The 7,797-nt window shown below is 34.8% G+C and overlaps 1 protein-coding gene across 3 annotated transcripts in view; it reads right to left on the minus strand.

Moving 5' to 3' along the window:
• Positions 1–7,589, minus strand: part of LOC128989644 (sphingomyelin phosphodiesterase-like) — a 54,382-nt gene extending 46,793 nt beyond the window's left edge. The window contains exons 1-2 of one of the 3 annotated variants that reach the window (XM_054411600.1): positions 7,523–7,589; positions 7,359–7,401 (exon numbers count right to left, since the gene is read on the minus strand). The gene's annotated coding sequence lies outside the window, so the exon portion shown is untranslated. Of the gene's footprint in view, positions 1–7,358 lie in introns of all 3 variants that reach the window. The other 2 variants (XM_054411602.1, XM_054411603.1) reach the window with 2 other exon arrangements.
• Positions 7,590–7,797: the final 208 nt, after the last annotated feature.

Here is a 7,797-nt window from a genome sequence, read left to right on the forward strand (position 1 = left end):
GCTGATATGAAAGTAAACAGCAGTTAAGTGAAACTTTTCAATTCTAAGAACTGAACTGAAATGGCTACTTTTTAAAAAACGGTCGTAGGTAAAACTATTTTACTTTTGGATAAGTCCAAAAATATATTAAACCCCAATCGCAGTACACCTGCGCACTCTACAACGTTTAAATTATCCACTATTAAATATGTAAATATAAAAATACCCCCGCCGCAGCAAACCTGCCGACTAAGCGAATTTCCATTTGTCTGAATTGATTTTCAGTTAAATATATTTTAATAACATTAGGTGTAACGAGTACCTAGGTTTGCTGCTACAAGGAAACTAATAAAGTGTGTTTTTGAGTAAAATATTGATAGCTTAGTACAAAATAAATAAATTTGCCAAGTTTGATCAAAATATATTCATAAACAAGCAAACTACAACATTTGACAATATTCTCCATAAGAATAACATGGGAATTTTAAATTGACAATTTTTTTTATTTTCTCCGTTACTAATAATCGAACAAAAATACTTTTATATGGTCCGATCGTGCTGGTTCGCGAACTCATTCAAGTTTATCCCGCTTTACACCTTTAAACCAAATTTCATCAAAATCGGACAAAAATTACTCAAGTTATTGCGTTCACGGACGTATATATATATATATATATATATATATATATATATGTCTATATATATATATACATATATAAAAATTTGAACGAATAGTGTTTTTGGCCTCTGGGGACATCAAAATGAAAAAGTAAATCGGTCCCGGGTCTAGGTCTTACCGTGCCACCTACGGTAATAGCTACTTCCCTATAGGGAAATTCGCTAAAACCTTTATCAAAGTATTATAAACAATAAATGGGATGGCAATGACTTAATATTTTATCTTGTTTCTTATTGTGTTCTATACCCACACAATATAACATAAATTATTTAGTTAATGATAGTGCGTGCTATTTTAGGTATTCAAGTCTCCCAATTTGTCATTAACCCACCCCATTACTGTCATTAAAAGAAGGAACTCCAATAATACTACTGTAATGCGAAACTTAAATCCACCCAAGCTTTGCAACGGAACCAGACTGACGATTAAAAAAATTACACCAAACTTGATCGAAGCAAAAATCATCAGTAGTAAGTTTAAAAGAGAAATACAGTAGTCTTAATCCCAAGAATACCGATGATTTCATTCGAATTACCTTTTGAATTCAAGCGACTACAATTTCCTTAGCGTGTTGCTTTCGCAATCACCATAAGGCAGTACAATCCCTCACTATCGCCGGATTTTCACACGGATAGCTGTACAGTATGTTGCGTTCTCACGTGGTGGTAGGTACGTCTAAAAACTTATATATTTTATACACCTAATGAAAACAAAAAATATTGTTCATCCACTGGCAACTAAGCAAAATGTTCTATTTTTGTTTTTGGTATACATTTTTATTATTTATAGTAAAGAGCAAATTACCATTCACAATAATAGTTGTTAAGCGCAGCCAACGCGCGCCGGTAACTGCTAGACTTCGGGCCCAATGCAGCGATGTCGAGGGTACGGATCCTGGTCATTACCGAAAACATTTTATCAGAACAGTTCACGTTCGTACTGTACCGGCTCACCCCTTGCTTTGCTGGATACGTTCCACGCACAGATCTGTAGTCTATGTGGACGGGCAAATGCAAGGTTAAAAGAGGCCGCTAACCTCTTAAATATATATAATTCAACATGTTTAACTCCTTAACATCCAACTGCACTATTAACCAAGAATAGTTTTTTTCATCAAACTCCATTCTGGTGTTACCTGTTACCTCCATTGCTTTATTGTGAGGTGAGGTAGAATCAACTAGAACTGACGCAGGAACAATCGTGCGCCAGTGCAGAGACAGCGGCTGCGTTGTAGAAGTGATCTAGAAAGAAACGCGGTTTCCGGTCATAGACGGTGTGGACGCCTGCACGGCCTGGATTTACCGTGACGTCATCAGTACCCACGTAATGGTGCGGCGGAATTGGGAAGCTCGTCATCAGAAAAGGGTGGTTGCTTATTTGTGTTTCTACGTCATTAGTATTTGTTTACCGTGTTTGTCAGGAAACGGTCCAACCCTTAGAAGCGAGCTGGTTTAGTAGCCTACAGCGCGGAACTTCCCGAGGTCCCGGGTACAAATCCTACCAATCTCCAATGGATTTTATCTAAGCATGTCTATACCATGCCAGAAATAATGTGGAAAACAAGACCTAGAAAAAATAAAAACCTAGTTTTCTTATTACGTCTTGTATATACAGTAACGCGTTTACAGATTTGGCGGCGAGCACTAAAACCACTCTGCTACCCCCAGAAGTTGCTGTTCGGGAATCCAAACTCAAGAAAAATATATGATAAGTAGTTAGTTTTAGCGGATTTCCCATAGGCAATAAGCTATTGCCGTAAGTCTCATGGTAATACCTAGACCCGGGAGCGGTGTGAGTGAAAATTTAAAAACGTACGTTTTCAGGAAAACACTTTAATTTTTTTTCAGTTTTTGAAATTTTTTTTATTTTTTTTATTTCATTGACATTTGAAGTTTCATAAAATGTCCATGGTAACGCAATATCTTTGGTGATTTTTTATTAATAGAGCATCTTTGATGGAAGAACACGAAATTTTGTCACGACCATCACGGACATAAAACTGAATATTAAAAATAGTTAAATATTATTTTTATAACTATGTTTTGCTATAAATTAATTTACTTTTATGGCCATTAAAACAGCTCACTAAGCTTTTGGTATATTTGGTCTTTCTAGAAAAAAATTAAAAAAATTGAAAAAAAGCCAATAAAATCTTTTAAGTTTGTATAACTCCGAAAAAACTTACCCGAGACCCGAAAAATAGTTATTTATTTATAGAGGTGTGCTTCTTTTGTGTACAAAACATTGAAATATAATGATATTTTAATTTTTGAAATTTTTATGATAAAAATCATAAACGTGATGGTCAGGAACAAGCGGTACGGTCGTGAATTGTCTGGAATAGGTAATCTACATCTTTCTAAACAATCTTTCAATTATACTGATAGTTATAATAAAAATATGTGTTTCAATTGAACTAATAAACTGTTCAATTTATAATGATATTTAAGTTATTGTCACGACCAAACACAGTATAATCCATAAGGCTGAATTGGTCGTGAAAAACTCGCGATGGTCGTGAAACTTTGGTTGTGACATTACGTGTTATTTGGCTCTGTTCTGGCGGTAGCCCTGCACTTCATGTTCGAGGATAAAAAGTGGACTTCTAGGCAATTCAATCTAGCAATTGAAATGTCTCATAAACAAAAATTAACACTGTGTCTACTTCATCGAATGACTGCGTACGGTCATGGACACACCAAAATTACAAAAAACACAAACTTGCCTTTATTGATCTTGTAAATCCTCCTTTCAACTCGAAAAAACCGGCACTACAAACTTGACGTACACCCCGAACTAGTCTCTAAAACGAACTGACGAAATCGACGCCAGGCTTGCCACTGTCGTGCTCCAAAGTTGAAAATTTTTCCAAATGGTCAAACGCCAAATCGAGGGACAGACTTATTTTGTCATGGTAGTCAGTTTGCAATGACAATAAAATTATAATATAGGCTAGGTACTCCTTTTTTGTAAGTTTAATAACTATTGATGACATAAAAATATGGCTTTATATATTTTGGCATGAATAATTAGTATTAAAACAGCGTGAAAGTTGGAAAATGTACCCTAGGGACACGTCATGGTCGTGAATTTAAAGACTTAAAAAATACGAATAAAATACCTAGAACCTATTTAAAACCAAATAAATGTGTGTAACATGTTGCCCACATCCCAAAAAATATTAAAACACATAATAATAAACTACAAATCCAGTATCTACGAAGTAAGAGGCCAGGGACATGAAAACGTACGTTTTTTAATTTTCACTCAATGTACTTTTTCGTTTTGATGTCCCCAGAGGCCAAAAACATCAGCTATTCAAATTATATTGTTGAATACGTTATAAAACATTAGCACCCTTTTTAATTTATTTTAACTAGAGGTATCCTCGTAGTAAAAAACTCGACCAAATTTTTTTTACCATACTACAATGTTTTTAGCCGTTTTACAAACGTTTATTGGAGGCAGAAAGCTACATATTGCTGCCTATGCCAACTGTCATCGTCATTTGGGGACCGAGCAGGTTTTTATATCCCTAGGGCGTTAAAATCAGACATTCGCTTACTTTCTTAAACATTAATGAATACTTTTAGCTGTTACCCACGGGCTTCACCTCATTTGACTAAGTATAAATAAAACTATTGATTGGTTAAGTTAAGCTGAATGAAACAAACCAGAATATAGTAATACAAACAAATAAGCTGAGGTATTTTTAACATTAGGTATATGTATGTAGTGATGTAAAATTCCCGGGAATATAAAATCGAGGAAATATTCCCTGGGAGCAATTTATGAACTAATTAGCAAGATAGATTTAAAAACTGTTACTTAATAGGTAAAAGCCATTAAAAAGCTGTTATATGGTTAAATCAACCACAAAACATTATAGTAGAAAATTGTAATTGAAATAAATAACCGGGAATTTAAGCTAAATTACTTAAAATAATAGGTCACTGTGGTAGTTGTGTGATAAAAACATATTTATGTAAAAAAAATATTGTAATTTATATACACAAATCAGAAAAATATCCTTTTAAATACCCGGGAAATACAAAATGTTTTTTGAAAAGAAATTTCATACTGTATCAAAATAAAACTACATATTAAAAATAAAAAGATTTGATGATATTTGAATACTTAGGCTATATGATATCTTTGCTTTTCGTATTATTATATATTCCGTATTCCGCCTGATAATTTTATTCTCATCGTCCATCCCTTCCAAAGAAACTTTCTTCAGATTAAAGCCTTCTTTTTCTCTGTAGTCAGCTAGACTTTCTCTTACTTTTAAGATGTCCTAAATTCAAATAAAACCTAGGGCCTCAAGTAGCTCGATAGGGTCAAGAAAACTGCCAGCATCAACGCTGCGAGATGGATCAGTCCAATGGCAATTATTACCTCTCGATGCAGTGATACAGTTTTCAAGGGTTTAAGGGGAGGGGAAAATTCCCCCTTTTACCTAGTAAGAACTCAATTTTCCCATTTCAGCTCATTTCAATTAAATTACTCATAAGAGCTAAACTGTGGTTATGATCAATTTTTACTTCACACTTTCGTTAGAGCACTCTTACATTCTATTGTAGATCAAATATAGCTCAATGTTTACTGATCTGGACTTCACCTCCTCATTAGAAATTTTAAAATTCTTTGGTTTCCAATGTTTTAAATTTAATAACTAATTTAAGTTTACTATTATATTTAGCTTTAATTTAGTAGGCCTACAGGTAAAATGGGGTTTTATAAACAACAAAATTTGTACATTCCCGACGAGTCCCCAAAATTTTGGGCGTCCTAAGGCCCTTTTTGTTCTGATGGGGGTAATTCCTGAATAATTTTGTTTTTACGTATAAGGTCGAGTGAGGTGTCGTTTTCGATGGTTTTCGTTATTTTAAAACGATTGGGACTAGTTTTAAGTGTATTAAACCACTCCATACAGGGTGTTCACAAATAGTATTACTTTTTACGATATTTAAACACTATTTCATAAAGTAATAACATTAATACCTTTACGCTCTATATAAAAGAGGATTATTGAGAACAACTGTAGCCTAATTCTTTACTACGTACTATGTAGCCTACATACTACTACTATGTACTATGTATATATATTGTTTTTTTATATCTTAAACGGTTTTACACGTTGTGGACTTATTTTTTCATTGTGCGTGTAAAAGAAATGTTTTTTTTTTTTTTGTCGAGATGCAATCTATCCCTTTTTTGGGTAAAAGATGAAGAAGGAGTAAGTAAGTACGTAACGAGGAAGGATTACAAGGAGTAAGAGAAAATATAAATTCCCCGTCACAGCAAACCTGCAGACTAAGCGAATTTTTCATTTACTTTAGTTGGTTTTCAATTAAATCAATTGCAATAGCATTGCGTTTAACGATTACCTAGGTTTTCTGCTACAAGGAGGCTAATAAAGTGTGTTATTAGTAAAATTTTAATAACTTAGCCTACTTAGTATAAAACAAATAAATTTTACAAGTTTGGTTAAGACATATCCTATAAACAAACATCCTAGCCTAATTCATTTTACACTATTCTCCTTAAGAATAACATCCGGGAATTTTAAATTTACAAATTTTGAATTTTATCCGTAACCACTAACCAATAAACCGTACAAAAACACATTAATATAGGCCTACTAAATTATATGTTTTTTAAGCTCTTTAAAATGGTTTAGAGAAAAATTTAGAAACTTTGTGTTTTGAGGGTCAAAGGTAACAAATTTTTACCACATAAAACCCTGTTCACATGGTCCGATTATGCCAGTTTCGTTAAAATCGAACCACAATTACTCGAGTTAGGGGCCTATCATGTTTACGGACATTATTATTGGTACTTAAGTGATGCCCTTTCTTAATATTCTGACACCTCAAACGTTAAAATCCGTCAAGCCGTTATCGTGTTATGACTGTGAAAAGAAAACTGCTTGCGTATTAATATATGGATTAATATAACCTAATAGGCTACACTAGTTAGTTAGTAAGTACCCTCCTGGTCTTTGAAAACTAACCAATTTAACTGCATTTTACATATAGCTTAACTAATCCACTATTCAAAAGATCTTAGGCCTACTATAGCCCCGTTCACACGGGGCGAGTTTACAAGCTACACGCTCAAAAGCTGCTTGTAAATAAGCTCTGGAAAAAGTTGACGCTGCCGCTACTTTACACGCCAACTCGCCAGCTTTTGAGCGAGTAGGCGTGTAAAGTAGCCTAGTGTGAACACAGTTACTTGTGCGCATATTATTCAAAGATATCGGAGGATTTGGTTTAAGCTAGCTAGACTACTGAGCGAGTGGAAAAAGCATCGTGTGAACGACTACAAGCGCACTCGCCGGCGTCTTTCTACATGTTAGCGAGTGGACAATCTCCGTGTGAACGAATAAAAGCACACTCGCCAACTCGCCGGCTTCTTACATGCTGGCGAGTAGCTTGTAAACTCGCCCCGTGTGAAAGAGGCTTAAAGGCCCATACTGAAAAATCACAAAGAAACTGAGTGATTCCTGATTTCCAATCTTTTGCTTATAAGATGCAACTGGTAAAAGTACACTATTAAGTAGGCCTAGGCCATTAATGAAATAGAAAACTGGTAAATAAGTTTTAGGGCCTAAGTGTAATTATTAATCTACTTGTGTTTATTATTTTAATTCTAACTTAAAGTAATTAAAAAGCTATAAGTTGCTTAAATTACTCACATTTGTTAAGTCCTTTGGTGTCAAAATAGTCAATTCATGTGACCTAGAAATTATTTTTTAATTAGGTGACTGTAGCATAAAGAAAAAAGAAAGCTGATACTAGGATGCCTGGAAAATATACAAACAAGGAGCACTTTCGATATTTTAATTGAGTTATAACTAACCTATTTAAGAGGTTAATCCCCTTGACATACTACACAGCACTGGTCACATACAAAAACAACACACAACAACTCGCCACTCGCGACGCGACGGAGAGGAAAACAACGAGTGCAGACGCAGGCAGACGGCAGCAGCAGACGCTGCACTAATAGAGAAACCCTTCCAGACAGACCGCCACCACCCACCACCACCCACCATCGCTCGAGCGAACACCATTACCGCAACAATACGTTGTACAGCCATCGGTCTCGGTGGTGTGGATAGCGCACCGGGCTGA

This window comes from Macrosteles quadrilineatus, unplaced genomic scaffold (assembly GCF_028750875.1).
Source record: "Macrosteles quadrilineatus isolate MER2022 unplaced genomic scaffold, UCM_ALF_1.0 Scaffold_3__2_contigs__length_128488019, whole genome shotgun sequence".
NCBI classification, from domain to species: Eukaryota; Metazoa; Arthropoda; class Insecta; order Hemiptera; family Cicadellidae; genus Macrosteles; species Macrosteles quadrilineatus.